The sequence below is a fragment of the Vipera berus genome, assembly GCF_964194415.1.
Source record: "Vipera berus genome assembly, chromosome: 2".
Taxonomy (NCBI): Eukaryota; Metazoa; Chordata; class Lepidosauria; order Squamata; family Viperidae; genus Vipera; species Vipera berus.
Window position 1 is genome coordinate 158494321 of NC_138203.1, and position 27281 is coordinate 158521601.

Consider the following 27281-nt stretch of genomic DNA (forward strand, 5'->3'; position numbering starts at 1 on the left):
ATCTTAGCATTAATTTCGGAGTAGCAATAGGAGTGTACAGGAAATGATGGGAATTTTGACTCCCGCCAGTGATTTGTTCTTCTGCAGGTCAGAGGCAGAAGAATGACAGGAGAAATTGGATTTTAGGGCAAAGGTAAAATGGGAGGGAAAGAAGGAAAAAGCCTAAATTAAAACATCTGGCTTGGTAATTACATGCACTAAAAAGTTTACAGTCTAAACTACCCACATGTAACTGATCTAGCTATAGTGATGTGTCACTTTCACTTACCCATATTAAGCAGTGGGCTTCACCTAGTTATAACCCATGCTAACCTCCACCACTGACCTGCTACAGTATACTTATTAAAGCTGCAATTATGAGGTGATCCTTAATAGGTAGGGTCTTGGTTCAGAGGGAGATTTTTTTTTCTCCCTGTAGCTCACATGCAACAATTAAAGATAATTTAAAGTGTAAGTAATTGAGCTCAGTTTCTGAAAACTACTGTAGGGGTCTTGTCCCAAAGTATCTGACAGATGAAGTGGTATATTTTGACAAGTTTTCTGCAGACTTCCATTAAATACCAACTGGGAGTTCTGTTTTCTTTGGAGCCCCTGACTAAGAAATAGCGCTTGCAAAAGGCTAGGCCTTGCCAAGAATGAGGATGGCGCTCACGTTAACGGGCTTACTACAGGGGGTGGGCTCTTGCCTGCTGGGTCATTGTCAAGCCCCAGAGAAAGAGAGGGTTCTAAAGGCAATGGCAATAGCTTTCAGATATTCAGTTCAACATTCAGACGAAGGCATCTTCCACTGATCCTCATTGAATGAAGGAAGTGATTGGGAGGCAACTGCAAAGGGCCTGGTTTGTGTGAAATTCTGGCTGTTCTAATCCACCCAGATGTCTTTTTATGAGGGGCTTAGAACATGTTTGGCACACCAGGCCTTGCGTGTACATGTTCACAGAATGCCAAAATCATTCAGGATATTTGTGTATATAATACACCTTTCCCAAATTATTCAGAGTAATCACCTCTACTCCTTTTTGTAGTTATTAGACTAATTGTAATAGTACGTAGGAATGAGATGCTGCCTAGGGAATGACCAGGTAACAGAGGACATAGCCCACAGCTGGACAATCGGTGGAGAAACAGGCTTAGAAGGCATCTCCTCACCCAAGTTCAGGATTTCTGAGGGACAGCAATAAACGACTGAAGATGGCTCCACTTTTGCGGACTTGATGATCACAGCAAAAAGAGGAGCTGGTGAATGGAGAGGCTCCTAAAAGATAGACATGAAATAAAAATTAAAATAAGCAAGGAAATGTCTGATCTTGATGAATATAAATAACCTGGACCTGATGGATTACATCCCAGAGTTTTGAAGGAGCTGACAGATGTCATCTTAGAACCATTGTACCATATCTTTTAAAAATCCTGGAGCACCTGGGAAATATTTGAGGATTGGAAAAGAGCTGATGTGGTTCCCATCCTCAAAAAAGGAAAAAAAAACCCAAACAAACCAGAAACTACAACCAATCAGCCTGGGAAGATACTGGAAAAGATAATAAACAAAACAGATCTGCAAACATCTAGAAACAGTTATAACTAGAAGCCAGCATGGGTTTGTTAAAAACAGACCATGCCAAACCAATCTTATATTTCATTCTTTGACAAAGTGACTAAATTAGTAGACCAGCAAAATGCTCTGCACATAGTATACTTAGACTTCAGTAAGGTATTCAACAAAACAGACTGCAACCTACTTCTTGGTAATCTAGAAAAAAGTGGATTTGTAACTGACTGACAAACTGTACTCAACAAGTAGTTCTTAATGGTACTACATCTACATGGAGGGATGTAAGCTGTGGGTGCCACAGAGTTCCGCCTTAGGCCCAGTACTCTTCAATATCTTCATGAATGATTTAGATGAGGGAATAGAAGGGGAAATTATCAAATTTGCAGATGATAATAAACTGGCAGGAATAGCCAACACCCCAGAAGACAAGCTCAGAATCCAAAAAGATCTTGACAGACTTGAACAATGGGTCCTATCCAACAAAATGATATTTAATGTGGAAAAAAGCAAGGTTTTACACTTAGGCAAGAAGAATCAAAAGTATAGATTAGGTGAAAACTGGCTTAATAGCAGTAACTGTGGAAGGGGACTTGGAGTGCTAGTGGACAATCAATTAAATACAGCACAGGCCAGTAATGTGTAGCAGCAGCCAAAAAAGTCAATGGAACCCTAAATTGCATTAACAGTGAAATTGAATCAAGATCATGTGAGGTACTAGTACCACTCTCTAAAGCCTTAGTAAGGCCATATCTAGAATACTCTTTTGGTCACCACACTATAAAAAAGATGTTGAAACTCTAGAAAGAGTGCAAAGAAGAGCAACAAAAGTGATTAGAGGCCTGGAGGCTAAAACATACGAAGAACAGTTGCATAAGCCACAATGGTTAATTTTTTAAAAAAAAAATAATCCCATTTATATCCTGCACTTCTCCGAAGACTCACGGCGGCTTACAATTTAAGCACAAACCAATGTGCTTAGCAATAGCCAGCTGATATCTTAATAATTAAAGGAAATATACAAATAATAAATTTGAAAGTAATAAGTTTGGAAACCACTTATCCTGGATTTACAAAAGGGACATGTTAACAGATGAAGTTGTTTTTGAGAGAAAAAATGATGAGAAATCAGCTTATAGGACATGATTTGATGGGATTAAAGTTCAAGAAAATTAAACAGAAGGAATTCAGAGTAGATTTCTTTGATCAGGCTTAATATGTATGTTGTGGTTTATGATAGCTATTAATGGAACTTCTTCTTGATCAGAACTGAACAGCAAGGTTTAAAGGTTTAAAGATCAGTTTATAAATGCGGGGAAATTTCTTTTGCTCTATTTCTTAGGCAAAGAGATAAACTGGAATGCAAAGTGGAGCTATTAAATTAAGATTAAAATTTGTTACTATTTCTGGTACCTCTTAACAGATTTGTTGATTAGAACTGAATGATGAGTTTTTATAATTTGATTGTGGATAAGGGATGAGATACGAGAACAAGATTTTTATGGACATTTTAAAAAATGGTGTTAAATTACTGAACTTGTTTATATTAGTTTGAAAGGAGAGGGGAGTCATCTTTTATAGAGTATATCTGGTTTTTCTTACATTTTTTTCCCCACCACTTCTCTTTTTCTCTACTTTTTATGTTTTTCTTAGTTTGTGTTACTCTTTTATCTCCGTATTTGTAAACGCTAATAGAATTATTTAAAAAAGAAGAAAAAACAACATTCCCACACCTCAAGTTCTCAGACAGCAGGAGATTTGTACTTTCATGTTTGCAAGGATCTGTTAATGTTGCTTTACAATAACGTAAAAATTCATTCATATGAGTGGTTTTTCCTGGGCATCCATTTTTAATTATCACTTTTGGTCAAGCGTGAATCCTAGTACATGTCCAGGAATACACCGGAAACTGATTTTCAGTGCAGCCTTTTGCTCAGAAATCTCACAAACATTTAAAAGCATATACATCCACTAATGCCTCCCTACCACCACCACCTCCTGAAAGGATAGTCTCCAGAATTATCCAGCCAACATGTCCCACCTCATCTGGAATCCCCAGACTGGAGAAAGCTGCTTAACATATCCTTTGAATTCCCTTCTTGATGCCTGTTTCACATTTTGCTCATAAGGATGAGATATATTTATATCGGGACACCCACTACTTCATACTTAAAATCAGTGCTTTTTTTGTAAAAGAAAAAGGTGCCGGAACTCACACATGTCATACAGCCCGCCTTGCCTACCCTACAAGGTTCCATCCAAAAAAGGTTCCGGAACTCCGTTCTGAGCGTTCTATGACAAAAAAAAGCCCTGCTTAAAATGAACCAGAACTGAAAGGTAGAAAAAGCGACTTGCCCTCTCTGTTTTCAGCAGCAGCAGCAGCAGGAGCAGCAAAGGGTTGTCGTGCTTTCTGGGCTGATTGTTGCGGGGTGAGACTGGGCGAATTGTTTAGCGGCTTGGCAACCGCAGCCTTAATTGTGCCTAATACAGGAGAATTTGCTTGACAATATCCAATGCCTCGAAGAGATTTTTTTTCCAAATAGGCATCTAATTGCTGTCCCAAATATCCCCACCGCCTGAAGTTCCAAAGCATCGTGAGTTGCTAGTAAACAATTAAGTGTTACATTTGGGAGAACATAGCCTGTTGCCCGAGGCTCTCTTGATGCCATAGAATTCAGATTTCTTAATTAAGAACCTAGCATTTGACCTTTATGATAGGAAACATATGGTTGACAGCTTATTTGTGTACATCCTGCTGTTAGTGCTTCCTCTCCTTTTATTTTCTTCTTTTTTTCCCCCTGCACCCAGGCTCTTGTTTCTCTCAAGCCTGGTTGGCAAATGAGAGAAAAAGAGGTCTGTACCAACATTTTCTTTGGCTTGTTTGCCCATTTTCCCATTCACGTTGATGGGAAGACAATGGCTATTAACCTTTTTATTTTTTTTTAAGAAAAGACTATCTCAGTGAAATTCCCACAGAAGAGTAGAGGCGGACTGGTGGTTATTGAAGTTACAAAATGAAGATGGTGGCGTATGTGTGAGAGAACGAATGGGACTCCTGCTTTCATTGTACAACCATCCTTCCAGTGGATTTCCTGGTTTCTCACACTTTAATTGAGGGGAATCTCAGAAGAAGGGATCCCAAAGAAACTTCTCTTCAGCCTAGGAACTGAGGGGAAGGGAGGTTAAAATCAAGACTGCGGCTGTTATTATAGAACCAAGCAGCACACGTTAAAAAAAAATGCTGCTGATGCACACTTTCCAACAAAATGTTAATTGTAGATGCCAATATTTCCTGGGATCTGTGAGAAGTGCTTGTGATTCTAAAATAAAAGGCTGCAGAGATTTTTATTTTTTAAAGTAAATTTTCATTGAGACAAGCTTAACTTCTGGTGGCATCATGAGCTGATCTATATGGTTTTCTTGGCAAGAATACGGAAATGGTTTGCTAGTACTTCTTCTGGATTTTTTCCTCCAATTTCCCAGCCTAGGCTATAATCCTGGATTCCTTAGATGTCTTCCATATAAATCCTAACAAGACCTAACCCTTATTAGAAGTTCTTGGACTGAGATTATGGAGATGGAACCCTAGAATGATTGATGACCACTGTGGCTACTATCCCACAGAATAGAATTGGGTTTATTTGTGCGTAAACATGCATAGAGTTGTATTGTGAATGTGCTAGTTGCTGAAATGCATGATACATTATAAAGACCATAGCTTTGTCCCAAAGATCCAGATAATTTAGGATTTCTTTATTATTAGGCAATGATAACAAGCTAGGACAGCAAACGTGTAGCAGGAGAGCAGAATGTTGGGTTAAAGAAGGAGAAGAGAAGAGGGGAAAGAATAGAAAACTCAACAACTGTGTTTTTATTTTAGTGGAAAGAGAAATAAAGGAGAATGTAACAATTACAGGTAGTCCTTGAGTTATGACCATCACAAAGCCTGTCCACCATGGTAGTAAAGCGTGTTGATCATTTGACCAGCCTGATTTTACAACTACTTTTGCAGTGGTCATTAAGCGACTGCCGTGGTTGTTAAATGGTAGGAAATGCCAGTTTTTAGCAAAACTACCATAAAATGCAATGGGGGGGGGTTAAATGTTAAAATGGGACCAAATGATCACTCCCTACTCTATCAATTTAAAACCTTTCATGAAGAGAACAATTACAGGGACTCCTATGCACTGGAGAATTTAAGGATCGAAAACCATATTGGGTAGTATTTTGTGCTAGGCAGATGATGGACATCATTCAGAATATACTTTATTGGGATTCATTGTTGGAATATACTTTTATGCAACAACTACAGTAGTATTTAGCCAATAAATGCCAGTTTTTACAAGTTTGCATCTATGTTACTGTATACATGCTATGCTCTTTTGTTCTAAGCAGAGTTTCCTGTTTCCTGTTACAGTTATATAGTTGAGCTGTAAAGCACCTGATGATTGTACTCTTTGTTTGCTCTGTGTGGTGCTTTATATAAACACAATTTCTAACATACTTACTGGGGTGGGGGAAGGAGGGGGAGGATCAACAATTGATTGATGGATCACATTGCATGATCTCCTAAATGTCCTATAGTGGATAGAGGTAGATTCATGATTGGAATGCAATTACCACATCATAATAATAACCATGACACACCCTGCTGGGAATTAATAAGAACACAAGCAATCACCCCTCCAATGGTGGAAAATAATAACATGAGATATGAATTAAATGGAATGGAATAAAGCAAAAGCAGTTGCTAAGTGCTAGCAGCTCCAGAAACCTCAAAAATTAATGCACACTTGTTAGACAACAAGTCTCAAAAACCGTGCATAGACTTGCATGAGCTGTCAATCTTTAATCTAAAACCTGCTTTTGAAAAAGAAACCAAGCAACACTCTAGTGACTGGGATGAGAAACATTTTTTTAAAAAATGGTTTGATTAGGACTATGCACCGCTGAAAAGGTAATATCATACAGGGTGTAAAAAGAGTAAACATTTTTCTTCTGAAGATCAAGTACTTTCTATAGAGAATTTAAAAGCTCTATACAAGACCCTCCTAAAAGAAAAGAAATGATTGGCAATGAAAGACGTATAGCAGAAACTCATTCAATCAGTCAGGAAGTGGGGTTTTCCCCTCTTTTGGCAAAATAGAAAAACCTCTACCAATGCACACACACAATTCAAGCCTGGGAGGAGTATTTTAGAAGGTTGTACATGGATTCTGCTAGTAACGTAAATTAAAATGAGATCGATCTGGATCAAGTTGACAATTGGACCCTAGTCTCTGTGCAAGAGGTAAATTGATGGACTGAATCTCTTAAAATGAACAAGGCTCCAGGTGTTGGTTGTATTTTGCCTGAAATAATGAAAAAAGAATTGCAGTCAGCATCCCTGTTTATCTTCATAGATCAGACTGGTTATATTCCAAAAGATTCGGGACTGGCAATATTAGTCCCAATGTATAATAAGGGCAATAAGGATCATCTGTGTTGAACTGTAGATAAGTCATGGCTAAGGCTGATGTCCACATGATCACGGCCACATTCTGATCCTGTTTAGAAGCTTTTAGCTAGAGAAATATCAATTGCATCCAAACAGTGGAGAAACATCCCCTCTGGTTTTCTGGGCTGTTTTGTATAAACCAGGCCTCTTCCACCTCTAATGTCGGCACAGGGCAAAGTGCCACAAGCAGGCAGTTGACAGCCTGTCTGCTTGTCACACTGAGAATGGTTTTGAGCACCACCAGCCATTTCAATCCTGACATGAGAAAGGTAGGTGAGCTTATTTCTAATTATGCCTCTGAGAAAGGATTTGCTTCTGGTCACACATTTAACACACGAGAAACAAATCCATGCTAAGTAGTTCATGTAGCATTTCTTCTCTGGCACAACAAGTTGTGTGCTTTCAGAAAACTCAAGAAAAGGGCAGAGTGGAGCTAAACGTGATGAATAGCCACTTACTGTGAAGTACTGTTTGTGTCGCTAAATAAGCATGCAATGACTTGATCAGCCTTGTCAGAACAAATTATGGTTATAAGGTTTATCCTTCCACACATAGTGTGCCTCTCTCAAAGACAGGGGAGGATGTAATCCTAACAACCCAGAATGATGACTCCCCACAATCATTTTCAAGAAAACGTATCTGTAGGAAGGGAGGGAGGGAGGGATAATGTGGCTTAAAAGAAAAATTATCTTATATTAAACATTAAAATTTCAAACTGCTCCGATGAAGCTCTCTCATTTTGTGCTATGTTCTGTGGGAAGGATTGAAGCAATTATAAAGTTGTTACCAGGATTAAATTTATTGCACTTTGGCAACAGTGTTGCCAGCAAACACGGGGCATTTGCAGTTGCTTCTCATTATGGGATTTATTTTGCATTAATTAATTAATCTGGCTATATAGAGACAGTTGTTGCCACTGAGAGATTGAATAATTGCATATATGAAGTGCAGGGATTGAGCACAGTGTCTTCTAACAGCTCGATTCCCACTATCTGTATAGGGCAGCAAGGAAGGCCAAAGACAGCCTTAGTTCTATGGCAGTCCTTAGGCTTTGGAACAGAGCATATAGCTTGAGTTTCTAGTCTGCTTTCTTGGATATTTCCTGCATACCTTTGTCACCTTCTCCCTCTCAAGTCATATGCAGAGAATGCCTTTGTCACCTTCTCCCTCTCAAGTCATATGCAGAGAATGCCTTTGTCACCTTCTCCCTCTCAAGTCATATGCAGAGAAAAGATGCTGAACAGAAGCCAATCATGACTGTCAGCAGTGCTGCAATGGGGGGGAGGGGCACACCGGAATGGGACAACTCACCGTGGCCAACTCAACATAGGACAACTTGATTTAAAAATTCAATTTAATTATTTAAACTAATTTAAAAATATTTTAATGTTTTTCATTTACATTTCATTCTGTCCCTCCTTTTGCATCCTTCCTTTAATGATTCTGTTCCACCATTTCTTTGATATTAGTGTAACTCTTGTCCCATGACAAGTTCTCCCATGGTGAGTTGGCCGTGGCGAGTTGTCCTGTGGCAAGTTGGTCATGGTGAGTTGAACATGGCAAATTAGCCGTGGTGAGCTGACCGTGGCATGTTCTGTGTGGTGTGCTATCAGATAGATATTCCTGCCAAAGATGGCTAAAGATGCAACTGCTCCATGTTTGTTTAGCCCTCTACAGCTCCTCCTCCATCCACCTGTGCACCCCTTTGTTCCACATTATTTTTTGGCCCTGGAAGGATACAGCACAGTGTCTCCATCGCTCTCAACATCTCCAATCAGTTGTAATGCATAAGTGGACAATGCGTTTCATGTCATTTCATGCGGCAAAAAGAAGGGTCCAGATCATGAAGAATACCAATGAATTCAAACATTCACATGTAAGTCCTTACCTGTGGATATTATGCTGATTGTGGGACCACTTATGCTCTGTGAATAACAGCATATAAGCAACTGGAATGGAGCTAATGGCTATGTTCTGCTCCCTCACTTCTCTAGGTGCCAAATAACATCTCCCTATTCCTCTTACAGGTAATCTCAACATACAAGCATTCATTTAGTGACCATTTGAAGTTACAACAACACTGGAAAAAGTGACTTATGACTGTTTTTCCCCCTTATGACCATGGCAGCAGCCTGGTGATCATGTGACCAAAATTCAGATTGGCAACTGATATGCACTGCATTTAAGACAGCTGCAGTGCCCCAGGTCATGTGATTACCTTTTGCCATCCTCTAGGAAGCAAAATCAATGGGGACGCCAGATTCGTTTAACAACTATGTTATTAACTTAATAGCTACAGTGATTCACTTAACAACTGTGGAAAAAAGTTGTAAAAGAGGGCAAAACTCACTTAACAAATGTCTCAGCTTAGCAACAGTAATTTGGGGCTCAATTGTAGTCATATTTTGAGGCATATACACACACACACACACACACACACACACACACACACACACATATGTATGTACATAATATATATATATATACATAATATCCAAAGGGACCTACCTAAGCGAGAGTTGAGCAAGGATGTAGACGTAGAGGAGATACCAAAAGCTTCAAGCAAACTAATAACATCTTGGTGAGTTCAGCTCTGAAAATGTTTAAAGCCACTTTGCCAACTTGGAGAGCTGAAACTATAATTGCCTCCAAAAAAGGAAGGATCAAAGGAAGGATAGGGCTTCCTTTGATCTTAAAGTCTGGGAATTCTGCAAACTGAAGTAGAATATATTGGGACGGGGACTTATGGGAGGAAGAAAGGCTGGTTAAATCTATTCTCCTACCTTATGTGGAGCCCCACAAATAGGTCACAAACAAATGGCAGCTCCCAGAAAATTATTCTGTTCAAAGATTTATTATCTAATCAGAACAGCCAAGGGTATGCCATCTTGCCATCCTCCAAGCAAAAACTATTCCTGTCTCTCAAATAAACAGAGGGTGAAATACAGATGAAAAATTACTTTGTGACCTCCCCTGAGGAATCCTTCATGGGTCCCATGTGGAAAGGCTGTCAATCTTTTGATCTGATGGGTCTTAGATCCAGCTTTTTCCCAAAGCCTCCTTGCAAACACTGGTGTGCTAACCCCAGGAAAACAAACTAAGAATGGTTGGCTGCGATCCTATTGGGGTTGAAAGCATTTGAGTCCTAGCCAGGCTGAACAGAGCATTTGGCTGCTGTTTTTAAAGAGCCCCTCAGTTCATTAAGACTAGGAGTTGGCTAATGTTTCCCAGATTGGTCATCAGCCCAATGTACTTTTCTGCTATTGCTACTTATCCAAGGCAGAGTGAGGGGGAGAAAGAGAGAGAGAGAGAGAGAGAGAAAGGCAGAGAGAGAAATAGGAAACCTTGGAAAACATTTATTTTTTGAAAGGGGAAAAAAAACATTGTTTGGCACTAGTTTCAGTCTAATTTGCATTTCATTAAGGGAGATTGTGTTTGCCCAAATGATATTTAGGACTGATCTCTTTCAACCACATAAATGGTTTCTTTTGTTTTAAAAAAAATCTTTAGGTGATGTGTTTGTTCCTTTGGGCACAAGTGTTTATATTTACATTTCTTTACTGTTACATGAGGTAACAGAATCTGTGGTGTTCTGAATGTCAGACAAGTCTAAAGAACATGAACTGAGCATTTTTTTTATTCCAATCATAGCAATGAGAGAAATATATATATATAGTTAAGTGTTTCTGATGGGTTTATAAAAATGCTTCACTTAGCAAGAGCTCGGTGAGGGAGATGGGCGTTTCTTAAATATGATAAATAAATAAATATGTGAAGTGAAACGTTTCCATTTTTATTATCATCTTCCTCTGACTTTTTGAAGAGAAGTTCAAATGAGAAAGGAATGTTAATGTTACTCTTTCTTTATGACTTGGTCATATTCTGCCCCAAGATCAATATGGGTAGTCCTCAATTTACAGCCATTTGTTCAGTAACTGTTTGAAGTTATAACGGCACTGAAAAAGTGACTTATGACTCTTTTTCAGACTTACAACCTTGCAGCATCCCCATGGTCACGTGATCAAAATTCAGACGCTTGGCAATTGGCATGTATTTGTAATGTTCGCTGTGTCCCAGGGTCATGTGATCATCTTTTACAAGCTTCTGGCAAGCAAAGTCAATGGGGTGGCCAGCCAAAGTCACTTAACCATGTTACTAACTTAATACTTGCAGTGATTCACTTAACAACTGTGGCAAGAAAGGTCATAAAAATGGAGCAAAATTCATTGAATAATAGTCTGGCTTAGCAATGGAAATTTTGGGCTCATAAGTCGAGGACTATCTGTAGACTGTATTAGAAGGAACTGATGTTGTAGTCTCCCTCCTCTGGCTTCTCTTCAGAGTGAATGCATATCCACGAAATATATTAAGGAGTGGTAATCTTTTTACTCAACGAGCACTATCATGCAAGAGTATTGTGACAGAAAATAAAAAAATAAAGAACACAAACTAAAAAGCAAACTGGAACCTCATGAGGGTCTGTCATTCTTGCCTGAATCTTATGGCAGTGTATGTGTAAAATTGCTTGAGAGTGTGAGGATATTTAAGGTTGGTTAACAGTTGTCAGTGGGTTAGGACGCTGAGCTTGTGGATCAGAAGGTCGGCAGTTTGGCGGGTCGAATCTCAAGTGCCGCGTAACAGAGTGAGCGCCTGTTACTTGTCCCAGCTTCTGCCAACCTAGCAGTTCGAAAGCACATAAAAAATGCAAGTAGAAAAACAGGGACCACTACGGTGGGAAGGTAACAGCGTTCCGTGCGCCTTTGGCGTCTAGTCATGCCGGCCACATGAACACGGAGACGTCCTCGGACAAGCGCTGGCTCTTCGGCTTTGAAATGGAGATGAGCACCGGCCCCTAGAGTCGGAAACGACTAGCATGCATGTGCGGGGGAACCTTTACCTTTACCTTTTTAACAGTTGTTTGCTAGAGGTTCTGCTGCCACAATCTAGGCTAGGGGGACAAATAGAGCAGCCTGAAATATGCAGTCCACCATTATTGTTGTTGTTGTTGTTGTTGTTGTTGTTATTTTGCTCCCTGGGCTCCTTTCTCAAGCATACAAGACAGAACATTTAAGCTTTTATTCGCTTTGGGGGGACCGGGAAGAATTTTAAGGAGCTGGTTGAGTGCTTCAATATCGGAAAGGCGTAAGGCATCCTTTCTTATTCTTAAAACTTCTCAGCTCTATAAATTTGACCTGACAGATATTACATATTTAGAGTGCAAGCTTCAACACACCACGCCACGGTCAGACTAGCACTTGAGTTGTTAGAGGTTCCCCAGCCTGATCTCACTTGATCGAGGAGGCCTGGTGATCACAGGCAACAGCATCCCAGGCAGATATTCTCTGCCAAGTCTACTATATGAATGCAGGGGCCCAGTTATGATTGTCATCTCCATGAATAGGTGAGAAAGACTTAAACCTTCCCTCTGCAGGAGCTTGGTTTGAAAAATTGCCTCCTTTTGTGCTTATTTTTCAAATCAAATAACTACAGTGTGCACCTACTCAGTACAGGCAGAGAGGTTTCACCAGACTCAGGAATCTGTGTAGGTATGTAAAGTTAAACAACCATGACAGATAGCTGTACACTAAATATACATTGTATTAGATACATAAGCAATGATATATAAGAAACACAGACCTTCTTCTGAATTGACTTCATTTCTTTCTGTGTAGATGCCACATATCCATGACATCAGTTGGCCGGCTGAGGAAAAAAGAAAGGAAAAAGAAAGATTCTTTAACCACACAAAATAAAAGAAAATTATCCTTATAAAGAATATAAGGATGAACTATTGTGAGCAAATATAGGCAAGTAGCAACAGTTTTACTGTTATTCCACTCTGCTTCTCTTAATGCATCAAGTCTTTTAAAAATATCTTTAGTAAAGTTTTTTTTAAAAAAAGAAAGTTTAAAAAGTAATACAAACTAATATAAAGTAAGAAAAAGAAAAAAGAAAAGAAATCAAAGAGAAAGCTAAAATGCAAGAAATAAAAAAAACAGAAAAGGAAAAAAAAGATTTAAAGAAACAGCTTCCAATCTTTTTTACATCAGATATAAGTATCATTATAAATGTAACTTCTATGGTCACAACATATAATCTGTCCTGACCAATCACCAAAATCATAAATCATATGTTCATTTTTTTCATTTTACACTAACAGTCTTTAAGAGGTTTCCAGTCAGCAATAAACATAGACTTTGTCTTTTCTCTGATTCTCTGAACTCAACTTAGCCATCTCAACAAGTTCCATTATTTTCACCAACCGTCTTTGCACATCTTTGCACATTCTATATATAATGATTGTATGTATCGCTGGTAGCCTAAAAGAATATAAATTATTTTAAAGTGTTAGTCCTTTGAGATAGTCCAGGCAGGAAACCAAAAAAATGACAACTCATACTACCTTTATTGTAAGATTATACAGAAACAGAATCTGTAACTCTGCCTTTACTTTCCAGATAACTAGAAGGAGTTCCTTCTCCACCCCCATCCTTTAGATTTGGACTCAAATTTCTCTTAACAGACTGTTGTATAGGCTGAATCCCTTCCTCCTGTCTCCCAAGCTTATTCTCACATCCCATTACATAAATGATAAGTGCAGGAGCGCAGTTTCATTTCAGCTGGCTGAGACATCACTTCTATAATGTGGTCTTCCTAAGAGGAAAACAGGGCACAATAAAAAACGGGGATAGGGGTTCAATCATGCAGCTATTGCTGCCATCTTGGATTATTTTATAATTCTTTCTCTTGAGATAACCTCAGAGGAAAGGAACATCTGGGGCCTTCTTGGGATATAGAGCTCTTTATATACTCTCGGTGTTTGAGAGAAATGGTTTTGGGAATTAATTATGAAAATGTGGGATACCCCTACCAAGGAAAATGGTGGCTTTGAGTCATCTCAGAATTTGGATTTAAGCTGCTATTAAGTACAGCCAATGTGGCCAATGGCAAAGGATTTGGGGAACCACAGTCTCAAACATGGTAAGTGCTTGTTGCCTTCCCACCCTCTTCCACTTTACTGTCACCTCACAATTTTCAATGTTTCCATTGTCCTAATCAGAATGCCAAAACCCAGAGGACAAAGTATCCCCTCGTTTTTAATTGCCTTCCTCTCGTCCTTTCCATTAGACTTTCCCTTGCTCAGGCCCAACAGATGCAAATTGTGCTTGATTTGTGCAATAGGTAGAACAAGAAATACCATGTAGAGCACCCTCTCCACCATCAAATGATTCCACCCAAGGATTTTTGGAGGAGTAGGAATTTTAAATATTTTTTTCATTCCCTGAAGACGTGGGGATAGAAAGACAAACACTTCCTGTTCTCATTTACTGTGCAAAATTAAATGCACAGAGGAGAAGGCCAGATGATGTTACCGAAGAGCAACTTAATGTTCACCTCTCCTAGCTTTTTTGCCATGGGCAGCCCGGGCGGTAACATGAAATATAATATGCCAGGAATATTAAATTAATGCTATTATGTCTAGGCTGAGATGAAGCACATTCCACAGGAGTAAATAATCTTCAATTTCCAGTTCAGGTAAAGGATTTTTTAATCCGTGGGTTAATAGAAGGACAGATTGTCAGTGCCAGGAATGCAGTCTTGGAGCTGGATATACGAGTTAGAGAAATTGGTTGTTAAGGCTTGTGTCAGCAGTAATAATAATAATAACAAAGTAGATAGTTCCATGTCTGCCAAAGGCAGCCATGAGGTAGTTCCATTGTTTTGCAATCAAATGTTTTACAGAAAGCCTAACTGAATGGATGAGCAGCCTTGCCTTCTCAGACCAAAAGAGGGGCAGTGTGGTAAGGTGGTAAGTACAGTAAGTAGCATTTGGCTCAGACATGGTACTCATAAAAGTTTTCAGTTGTGAAAGCTGTGCTGTGGGTCAGTTGTTGCCATACCTGATCATGTGAACCTTTTTTTTTTAATGAAGACTTCAAAATTTTTGAAATGGATCCAATGATTCAAGAGGAAGCAGTTTCGTAAAATGTTCCATCCTTCGCAGAAAGAGAAGCCAAAAACCTGGTTTTGCCAATTCTTCTGTCTGTTTCTGGTGGGAAAGGGAAAATTCAGTGGGACCTACCATACTTCTGATAAGACTTAGGCCAAACTGCACAATTCATTTCCTCACCAAATCAAATGACCAACTGAGGCATCTTAAAACCTTTTTGGCCGGTTTTCTAAGAAGGAATAATTGCATTTGTTTTTCAAGATATTCCCGTTGGTTTTGTTTCTGTGAAAACTTGGCATGTGATTGTCATACATGTAGATGTGAATCTTAATCACTCTGTTCTTCTGAATCAACCTCACTTGCGTGTATTTATGCCTGTCCTTTTTAACCGTATATTCCTGAAAGTTTCATTTAGGCTGCTATTGTCTGCTGCTTCTGAATCCGGACCTTTTATTTGAATTTAAAAACCCACGACCTTCTTGCCATTTGTGTATTTTCCTCCCCTTTTCACAGAAAAGGCTACTTTTTTAAAGACCTGGGTGGCATGATTTGCTTAAAACAGAGTATGGCTTTTATCAATTGCAGGCCTTTCCTCCTTGCTTCTAGTTCCTCTTCAGTTTACGACAGAAATTCTCAACACCAACTCTCTGTGCCCTTTCAGCAAATAAAGATTTTGAAAAAAAGTGCTAGCGGCTTTCCGACCATCTCCCCGAGATTTAAGACACCATTTAAGACACAGGAATAATCAAAGGGAAGGTTCAGAGCTCTGCTTGTCTAATGACAGACATCTGGAGCCCAGAGGGAGGTCGAGGGATGCATGAGGGATGCGGAGAAGACTCAGAAGACAGAGACAAAATAAAAGTCATATTTCAGCTCACTGTAACTCCTTTGGAATTTGCCCGTAGATCATAGCCTCAGCTTAACACATGGCTCTAATTGCAGGCATTGCTATACTTCAGCTGCATCTTAGCAGACTTGGAAATAGAACCCTTCTCAATTTACGGGAGGTTTATGGAAAGAGAAGCTGTGGAGAGAGGCAACTGGTTAACTCTGATTCCCCTTTTCAGTGGCCTTTATCCTGTTTAATGGATTCCCTAACCTTCATGGCCTGGTTCAACACATGTGCAGCTTATTGGCAATTCCCCTTGCCTCTAACATTTAGTGCTGGCTTAGTGAAGCAGCACTCCATTTCTGTAACACGTTTGCGATTGCTAGCAGTTTTAATAAAGATTTTGACTTGATGGGTAGTCCTCGACTTACGACCACAACGGAGCCCAAAATTTCTGTTCTAAGCAAGAAAGTTACTAAGTGAATTTTGCCCAATTTTATGACCTTTCTTGCCACTGTTGTTAAGTGAATCGCTGCAGTTGTTAAGTTAGGGATACGGTTGTTAAGTGAATCTGGCTTCCCCATTGGCTTTGCTTGTCAGAAGGTTGCAAAATATGATCACATGACCCTGGGACACTGGAGCCGTCATAAATACATGCCAATTGCCAAGCATCTGAATTTTGATCACATGACCATGGGGATGCTGGAATGGCTGTAAGTGTGAAAAATGGTCATAAGTCACTGTTTTCAGTGTCATTGTAAATTCAAATGGTCACTAAATAAATGCTTTTAAGTCAAGGATTTCCTGTATGCAAAAGGGCAAATTTCAGCTCTGTTCTTTTCCATCTCAAATTCCGTTTAGGCTTTCCAGGACAAATTATTCCTCTTAATTTTCAAGACACACCTTTACAACAATTAAGAATCTTGAAGAACAGAACTTGATTTTTCTGCGTTTAGAAAGAATAAAATGGTGAAAGCAGCTGTGAAATATCATTTTAGAAGCTGATCCATACAAGTTTTTTTCAGCAACTTTATCTATGTATTCACAGGCATAGAGTCCTGAAACTTGACAAATTGTTCCAATTCTCCATGTAAATTTTTAACCTGCAAGATTTGTTCAGGTGTTCCATAGCAACTCTACAAGCTATTTATATATTCCTCATTTTAGTAATTCCAAAATAAAAATCACCAGAATTTTGTATCCCATAATCAGTAGAATGTTCTTCTCTAACTTCCTCCAGTGGGCTTTACTTTTCTTATAATATCATCAAAGACCAAATAAGACATGATGACAGTAGATTAAATCTTAATCTCAGATTTGTTGCCTTACATTAAAAAAAAGTCAGTGGGAAACTTCCTGATTTAACTAAATGTGTGTGTACATGTACTAATATAAAGTATTTTTTTTTTAAAGAAGTCAGGTATTCAGCCACCTCCTCTGGCTGTCTTGTAGCAATGGCTCCCACTAAGTGCTCCCTTCTGAATGCAGAACTGGTGGAAGACAGCTATTTGTCTGAAACGGTATAGGGTATAGGGTCTCCTGCTTGAAGAATGGGTTGAATTAAAAAACCTCCAAGGTCCCTTCCAACTCTGTTATTCTGTTATTTAGGTGATTAAGATGTTGGGCTGGGAATGGAGAACCCCAAGTTCAAGGTCCCTTTCAACTCTGTTAGTCTGTTATCCACCTGTCCACCAACTTCACAGACTAGATCTCTTCTGAAGATTTCATTTCATTTCATTTATTATATTTGTATATAGCTTCCAGAAGGGGACGACAGAGAATGAGGTGGCTGGATGGAGTCACTGAAGCAGTAGGCGTGAGCTTAAATGGACTCCAGAAGATGGTAGAGGACAGGAAGGCCTGGAGGAACATTGTCCATAGGGTCGCGATGGGTCGGACACGACTTCGCAACTAACAACAACAACAACAATAGCTTCCATAGCTGTAATATGAGAAAGGGCACATGATGGTTAAAGACATCGAGCTTGTCAGCTGAAAAGCTGGCACCCTGAGTTTGAGACCCAAGCACTGCACAACGCTTGCTCCTGCCCCAGCTCCTGCCCACCTAGCAGTTTGAAAGCATGCAAATGTGAGTAGATTAATAGGTATCACTTTGGTGGGAAGGTAACAGTGTTCCATGCGCCTTTGGTGTATAGTCATGCTGGCCATATTACCACGGAAAATGTATTTGGACAATGCTGGCTCCCTCAGTCAAAAAATGGAGATGATCACCACAGCCTAGAATTGGACACAACTGGACAGGGAAACCTAGTATGTATACCTAGTATGAGAAACTGAGCATGGCTGTCCAATCTCTTCTTAAAAGAATGAAAGACAAGAGATAGGAAAAAGGGAAATAAAACATAGCTAAATCTAGTTTACACTAAGCCTTTCATTACATCTCTTCATATCTTTCAACTCTTCAAAGCCGTATCTGATTTCCTCACCTTCATATTCAACTTCATATTTTATCTTTTGTTCTTTAAATACTTCTCTCTCTGTTTGAGGATCTTACCAATGCCATGAAATCAATAGGATTCCCCCCCCCCATTTTTTCCCTCTTAACCCATTCACTTTTCCTTCATGTATTTGTTTTATATTTGTATTTGATCTTCCTTCATTCTCTCTGTGCAACCAAATCATCTTAATGTACTTCTTTCATAATAGTCAACTGCTCAGTCCTCATCTATTCGTCATCTACTCACTCTTGACCTTACATCTTCTTCTTTTACAACTCACACCTTTTGGAAATATTCCATTCCCATCACATTCAGCTCAGCTTTATATCTCTTCTCATTAACCGATCTATCACTTCTATTTCTTGCAACAGGCCGCATACAACCCACTATCAACATTTGTGCATCCTCCATCTTCTCCATCCATTTTCCATTTTTTAAATTAAAAAAAAGCACAGAAATTCATCTATTTGCTGTAGGTTTTTGCTGTTTATGAATAATGTGCAATTATTCATTCCATTTTCCATGTCATATAGTTCCAGGCTGTTTCTCTAGCCTCCTCGACAGGGAAGTGGCAATATTTTTTTTTCTTGTGCAAATTTAATAGAACTATAGAAATTGAAACCAAAATCTTGCTGTGAATTGGCTCATCTTTCTTCAAAATGTGGTGTAGATTTTGCTGCAAAGATTTGTGAAACTTTAAAAAAATGAAAATGGGGGAACTCACATAATAATAATAATAATAATAATAATAATAATAATAATAATAATAATAATAATAATAATAATAATAATAATAATAATAATAATAATAAAGTTGGAAGGGACCTTGGAGGTCATCTAGTCCAACCCCCTGCTCAGGCAGGCAAATGGCTGTCCATTCTCTTCTTAAAAACCTCCAGTGTTGGAGCATTCACCACCTCTGGAAGCAGGTTGTTCCACTGGTTAATTGTTCTAACTGTCAGGAAGTTTCTCCTTAGTTCTAGGTTGCTTCTCTCCTTGACTAGTTTCCATCCGTTGCTTCTTGTCCTGCTTTCAGGTGCTTTGGAGAATAGCTTGACTCCCTCTTCTTTGTGGTAGCCCCAAAGAAAACCCTCACATTTTACTGGCTGTTGATGAATATTATTCTATTCTATTAGAACAGAATAGAGCCAGTTTGATCTAGTGGTTAAGGCATCAGGCTAGAAAGTGGGAGCTTATAAGTTCAAATCCCGCATTAGCCATGAAAGCCAGCTGGATGACCTTGCGCCAGTCACTCTCTTTCAGCCCACAAGGTTGTTGTTGTTGTGGGGAAAATAGGTGTGTTTGATACGTTCACCTCAGAGGGTTGTAGTTGCAGGGAAAATACAGGGTGGGTTGTATATGTTCACCTTCTTGAGTTTTCTGTAAAAATAGTAATGGCAGGATACAAATAAATAAAATCTTCCTTTTTTGGCTTTTACAAGTCTCCAGGCTTACCAAGTCAAAGAGATTTGAGTCTGCCCCAGAATAGGGGGGGGGGGGGAAATAATTAAACAGCAGCACAGTTAAGCAAGCTAAGCCACTCACTCAGGGCTGGGCCTCAGATAGAGGCCATGTCATGGGGATACCACACAGAAAAACAGAGGTCTCCCAGGCATGTTTGTCCCGTGGTTAGGTGCAAGAAAGGAAAATTTCTCTGCTACTCTTTGGGGGTTTCTTTAACTCATTGATGTGCTTTTGGGAGGGACCAGCTATGGAGTTTTTAAATATACTTGTCCCGTGCAAATAAATAGATGGTGGTTTTCAAGCAGATGATTGTTGAGATGACATGTTGATGCCATACATTTTAAATACAGTTTTCTAAACATCACAATGATCACAAAAACATCACTGTTAGGCAAGGCTTCTGGATCTCCATCGGAGTGTTAATATATGCTCCTAAGGATATGAAAACATATTTTGAACCTCAAGGTTTCCTATTGCCTTGCCCTGATTCCTCCATTTCCACTTCAATGGACAGGCTTATGTTTTGCCTTGAAAACTGACTTTAGCAAAATGTGTTCCTGGATTGGAATGATTCTTTAATGGAATCTTCATTAATTGAATTAGGAATGAGGGTTTCCATCTTTGAAGCAGCTGCCAACTAGATTTCATTAGAAGTTGAAAAGACAAGTATTTTGTCTAGTTGGAGCAAAACTAGATGATTACAGATAGTCTTTGACTTACAACTGTTTGTTTGAAAAAAGTGACATGACTGTTTTTCACACTTATGACCATTGCAGCACACACACCCATGGTCACATGATCAAAATTCAGTTGCTTGGCAACTGGTTCATACTTATGATCGTTGCTGTGTCCCAGGGTCATGTGATCATCATTTGCAACCTTCTAACAAGCAAAGTCAATGGGGAAGCCAGATTGACTTAACACCTGTATTACTAACTGAAGAATTGCAATGATTTGCTTAACAAATGTTGCAGGAAACATCGTAAAATGGGGCAAAACTCATTTAACAAATTTTGGGCTCAGTTAAAGTCGAGGACTACTTTACATGTCTGAGAGAGAGAGACTTAGTGGGCTACTGTAGAAGTTGAATTTGGACTTTCAAAGATGTTTGGTCTGATCTATCAAAATTATTATGCTCTTATTCCTAACACATACTCTGGTGGGTATATTCAAAATTATTTATGTGTTAGTTCTTGTGTGCTTACACTAAAGGAACACCCAAGAAGAAAAATACAAATAGGAAATAATGCAATGTATTTTCCTTTTTTTGGCTTTACTATTACATGATTATTTTTATAAAGAAGAAAGCACAACAAAATCAGCCTAGCAGACAGACTTGTTGAAAATGCAAAGTTTGATTAATACAAAGGCAAAATCTTTACTTTCAAAATGCCTTGGTGTACCTGGCTGGTTTTAATAACTAAGCCAGCTGGGTGACTTTGGGTCAGTCATTCTCTCTCAGACCAACTTACCTCACAGGATGGCTGTTGTGGGGACTTTAGGAGGAGGACGTTCTCTTCCATATGTACACCACCTTGAGTTATTTGTAAAAATAATAAAAGTGAGATTGAATAAAAAAAAAGCCTTCAAATACATAGGTTAATAGTAAAATAATTACAGGAGCAAGGAGAAACATCCTATCTTATGTAACGTGAAACATTTGCCTGACCTTATTTGTAAATTGCTGGTGAAGGACTCAGAACGTGAATAGGTCAAAGAGTGTATGATTAAACAGATGCAGAATTTAGGTATCGTAACAGATATGCCACAACAGGAATTTTCAGTAAAGAAGAATATTACATTTATACTGGATATTATAGAAAAAGGGGTTTTCTGTTGATATATAGATGATGATTCTATCCGTTCATCACGTTTGATTGTTGGTGATTCTATGGACCACCTCTCGCCAATTACCCAATCTTGTACATCTTCTTTCAGCTTATGTTCTGGATGGTGTCAGCTTTGATGGTATCTAGCCACTGTGGAAGCCTCATTTCCTTTTACCACTGACTATTTGGAGTGCAAATGTCTTTTCCAGTGAGCTTGATCTTATGGTATGGCCAAAATAAGTAAGGCATTTTTGCCTTCCAGCAATATGTCCAGTTTTATAAGCTCCAGAACTTGCTGTCACCTTTACTGTCCAAGGAATGGTCATGAGCTGTGATATAATGTGTCTATGAAGGGGGGAGGTGGTGTGATGGACTACAGGGAGTCTTCAAGTTATAATCACAATTGGGACCAGAATTTCTGCAGCTAACAAAGTGGTCGTTAAATGAATCACAACTGATTTTATGACCCTTTTGCCATGGTTAAGTGAATCACACCGTCATTAGGGAAATCTGGCTTCTCCCATTGACTTTGCTTATCATCTGGGAAGGTGGTGTCCAGATGAACTGGGACTTTGCAGCTGTTGTAAATACATACCAGTTGCCAAGCACCTGGATTTTGATCTTAGGGGATGCTATGACAGTTGTAAGTGTGAGGACCAGTTGCTTTTTTTCAGTGCCATTTGAATGGTTGCTAAATGAACATTTGTAAGTTGGCAACTACTGTACAGTGAAGTGGCAGATTCCCAAGAAAGAGGGACCAGATTCCAAGGTAAAGGCAAGACAAGAGGCAAGACAGTCCAGAGCTGGATCAGAGAAAGAGGAAGAGATTTAGGATACCAACTGCCTAGATTCTCCCAGGGTATATCCTTTAAGGTTAGCATTGCATAGGTTTACTCTGGCAAGATTCTGTTTATATGGCATAAGCAAATAAAGAACTGAATTTTGGCTGTATTGTTCTATGTCGTTCTTGGGCTGGGCCTGGCAGGAACCTTCTGCAACACCACAGCTCAAATGAATCAATTTTCTTCTTGTCTAGTTTTTTCATAGTCCGAATTTTATAACTGGAGGTAGCTATGGGAAACACAATAGTGTGGACTAATCTGCACTTAGTTGCCAGGCTGGTATCCTTGCTTTTCCATGTCATCTGTTCTTGACACTTTGTTGGTCAAATAGTTCTTCCCCTTATTTGTTTTTGATAATTCTTTTATGAGCAGCGAATGGTATTCCAATCCTTTTGACTTGCAGAAATGCATTCCTGGTGTGCCCATTCACACAATCTACTTGTAACTGTTTGCAGTGCTGGTGCCAATAAACTTCATTGTTTTTCTTGCTGCTTTTTGGAAATTCATATTCATTTTCCTTGCTTCGTCTCATTTGCTTGCTATTTTAGCTGCTTTTCTTAACACGAGAGCATGGACGTAATCAGCATTTAGTTGCCAGGCTCATGTCCTTGCTTTTCCATGCTTGATACATACTCATCATTGCTGTGCAATCCAGCACTTTATTTCAGGACTGCACTCACTGCTTTGATCAATCTGCTATCCTAGGAAAGTGAATTCTTGCACGCATTCGATTTCATCACTGCCAATTGTTGTTTTGACATTTCTATTCCTCGCAGTCACCATGAGTTTAGTCTTTTTGACACTCAGGAAGAGACCAAATTTCTTGCTTTCTTCATTCTTTTCATCCAATGTTCAGGCCTTCTTTGGTTTCTGAAAGGAGAGTTCACCATTAGCATATTGAAGATTGTTGATGTTCCTTCCTCCAGTAAATATTATTCCAGTTCTATGAGCCCTTGTGGTGCAGTGATTAGAATGCAGTATGGCAGGCTAACTCTGCCCACAGCCAGGAGTTTGATTCTGGCTCAAGGTTGACTCAGCCTTCCCTTCTACCAAGGTCAATAAATGAGGAACCAGATTATTGGGAGTAATATGCTGACATTTGTAAACCGCTCAGAGTGCTGAAAAGCACTATGAAGTGGTATATAAGGCTAAATGCTGTTGCTATTCCTGTTCTAATTACTAAAATGGACAGTTAATTTTCTAAAAATTGCTGGTAATGTAGTGCTAAGATCAGATCATCTTTACCTATCTGGTAGCAATGCTATAAAATTGGAAAATGATTCAGATTAGAATGACACAAAATTTCTATAAAAGTTGAATTCCCAGTGGTATTTTTATTCAACCTTACTAAACAGTATATTCCTATAAAGTGCATGCTAATTGTTGCAAAGATAATATATGCCTTTTATTGGAAAGGATGCTTGATCCATTTTATAAAAGAATGGCCAATTAAGTTGTGTGAGTATGCTTTCATGTCTATAATAACTTCATATCTCAAAAGTAAATCTGGCCAAAAACTTAATTCAAATCAGTTTTGTTACCTATTCATCTACATCAGGCAACGGGGATTTTTTTTTTCTAAACTGGACTAATTCAGTTGGATTAACAAGAATGTGATGAACCTATCTCTAGATTCCTGATATACCGGTAGTTGGCAATGAAATAAGTAAATGGTGAAATCTTCCACCTGTGGAAGGCTAGATTACAATTCAATACATACTGTATATTTGTACCATATACAAAAATTGTGTTTCTTTTTTTCATGAAGTCTATATTTTAATTTTATATATTTCTGAATTAGACTATAGATGTAGTAATTAATGTACCTGATAGAAATCAGGAGAGTGTGAATTCTAGTCCCAGTTTAGGCATGAAAGCCAGATAGGTGACTTTAAGCTCAGGTGTCAAGCCAGTCAGTCATTTCTTGTCACAGCCCATGGATTGGTTGATCCCGATAGAGCCTTAAGCAGCTGGTCTGGACCGCAGCAGTAAAGGCGTTTCTTCCCCTTACTGCTCCTCCCATCTGGATCATAGATGTGGTACGCGCCAAAATGGCAGCGTTCATGTTTCAGTGTGGGTTGATCCCGGGAAAAACAGCAGATCCTGCATTTATGGGGAAACACTAGGAAGAAAGAAAAGGAAAATTATTGTAGTGTACCATTTAATTTTATCGTTTACACTGTGCTAAGTTTCCTGATATTTATCATTTGCTTAGAGCATAGTAGAAATTTTCAGGCTTTGAAAATATTTGTAAATCCTTTACTCACTTGTATCCTATACTTGTACCTCTTTATTATGTTCTTTTTGTCTCCCCTATTTGTATATTTTCTCTCAAATGTCTAATAAGTATATTAAGTAGAAAAAGAAAAGAATGCATTGCTTGGCAGGAACCAGCCTGGTTTAATAACAATAAGTTCTGCAAAACCAACTTGATCTCTTTTTTTGATTGGAGTGACCAATTTATTTAACCACAGGAATGCAGAGGATATAGTGTACCTTGAATTTAGCAAAGCATTTGACAAGTCTCCCATGAGGTTCAAATAAAGAAGAGGCCAACAATCAGATGAGGTAGGCTATCATCAGATGGATGAAGAATTGATTGAATAATTGTTCCCAAAGTCTGTGTGTGTGTGTGTGCACGCGCGCGTGCACGTGCATGTGTCTGTGTGTATAGTATATAAGCTGGAGCAAAGTGTAAATTTGTAGAGCTCTGTTGTAGTTCATTTGTTGCTTAAATATGAATGAGTCAGATGATGCAATAGAAATTATGAGTATTAGATTTGCAGGCAACCAAAGAAGGGTGATAGCAAAGGACAGAATGAGGATTCAGAAGATTTTGGCAAGGTGCAATTCAAAACAAATTCAACAGGGACACCTGAAAAGTCCTATATAGAGATGGGACAACTTGGAGTGTGTTTAGTGAACAGCAATGCATGCCAAAAGATTGTGAAACAGACAGCCAACAGAGGCAGAGTGAGGCAATCTCAAAAAGCAAAGGTAATTCAAGACTCCATCAACAAAAATAAATCAAGAAATCAAGAAAACATACTGCATCTCTCTATTGCATTGGTCAGAGTGCATCTAGAATATTTCATCCAGGTCTAGCAGACCATTTTCGGAAGACCATTGATGATAAAGCATTTGGAAGGGGGAAAAAATTATGAAGAATAATTGGGGTTGTTGGGTATGTTTAGTTGGGAGAAGAGAAGATTTGCTGGAAGACATGATAGTTGTCCTCAAGTATCCGAAGGACTGTTTGTGTGGAAGAAAGAACAGAACTGTTGATCCAGAAGACAGGACAATAAACATGGATTAAAATTACAGGGAAATAAATTTGATTACACATAGGAAAAATATGCTAATGATAGGAGCTATTCCGCAATTGAAAGAGCCTGGATAATTATCTGTTGGAAATTCTGTGGTAGCTGATACCTGTACTGGGCAGATTAGATGAAATTATCTCCAAGACCCTTCCAACATTTATATTCCGTGATTCTGTGTGAAAAAAAAGTCTTAAATATAGTCAGACACATGAGGGGCTGGATGTGGGAAGAGAAATACTGTTTAATTTAGCCTTAAGGGGAAATAAAATCTATCAATTTTCATAGAAACTGCTAAGCACCCTGTGCAATATTGATTTTGCCCCAGCCAGCCATCTGAAACAGGTAACATTATTTCTAAGTCAAATAAATTGTTTTAACACACTTTAGAACTTCTTTGCTTCCATATTGTTAACTTTTGTTATTATTAAATTTCTGTGATAACAACAAAGCATCATCAAGGTACACACAGAGGACAATGTATGGGTGTTTACATAAGAATCTAGACTAGGTTCTTGGTGGACTAGTCATGATAGGCATCGGCAATAACTAGCTGTCTATCTGAAAGTTTTCTTCAATTATTTTTAGCCTTCATTTCCTTGTGAAGGTCACATCTCCTGCACAGTGTATCCAAAATAAAAGAGCAGAGCCAGTATATAAAGAGGCAGTCCTCTTTTTGAAATCCAAGCCATTTTGAGAAAACCTCTTTTATATATATAAATAATATATATAAGGACTAGAGTGCACGAACACAAGCTCGCTATTAGAAGACAAGAACAACATTCACAGGTGTGGGCACACATGGCTACACATAACCACGTCTTTAATCTAACAGGGACCGAGGCAATTGCCAGTGACAACACTCAAGGTGGCCGCTTGTTTAAGGAAGCTTGGTTTTAAAACCACTCCTCTATCAACCGGCACATAGAGCTCCCCCCCTGCATACCAGGCACTAAGGAATTGGGAAGAGGAACGTGCGCGATATGGAAGCAAACAGCGCAAGCACTTACAGAGTGCCTCACTGTATCAAAATCAAGATTGCACAAATGTACAGTCACCCTGCATTGTAGAACACAGGGAAGAAGAGAAACAACTATTTAGAACCTCTGGTATAAGAACACAGGCAATGACTAGAGCTATGGCTATAACACATGGAACTGTCAGCAATCCACTTTTGACAACAGACACCCAGAGACAACTACATCCCCCCAAAACGGATGTGCGACAACTCAAAGGAATACGGCCGGCCTCAACAAACAGACTGGTGACGCGCTCCATGAGCAGAGCGCAGAGACACTGACAGTATAAACGCAATCTCCCCACCCCAGCGTTTCCATCCTGACGACGTTGGCAGTTAGCCAACGAAAGCTTGATCTTTTAGCAATAAAAACTGTTTTAGTTTTTCTTATTCCATCCCAATGTTCGCTTAGTTTTTTTAATAAATAATCTCTCTCTCTCTCTCTCTTATATATATATATATATATATATATATATATATATATATACACACACACACACACACACACATATGTGCATGGTAT

The 27281-nt window shown here is 38.9% G+C and overlaps 1 long non-coding RNA gene across 2 annotated transcripts; it reads right to left on the reverse strand.

Annotated features, from left to right (window-relative positions):
* Positions 1–1148: 1148 nt before the first annotated feature.
* Positions 1149–24362, reverse strand: LOC308664014. Of its 2 annotated transcripts, XR_014025573.1 has the most exons (6): positions 24247–24362; positions 22860–23290; positions 21222–21283; positions 14948–15096; positions 12684–12749; positions 1149–1255 (listed from the first exon to the last, which is right to left on the reverse strand). It is a non-coding gene; the product is annotated as an uncharacterized lncRNA (long non-coding RNA). The 2 variants fall into 2 exon arrangements; XR_014025572.1 differs by lacking the exon at positions 14948–15096.
* Positions 24363–27281: the final 2919 nt, after the last annotated feature.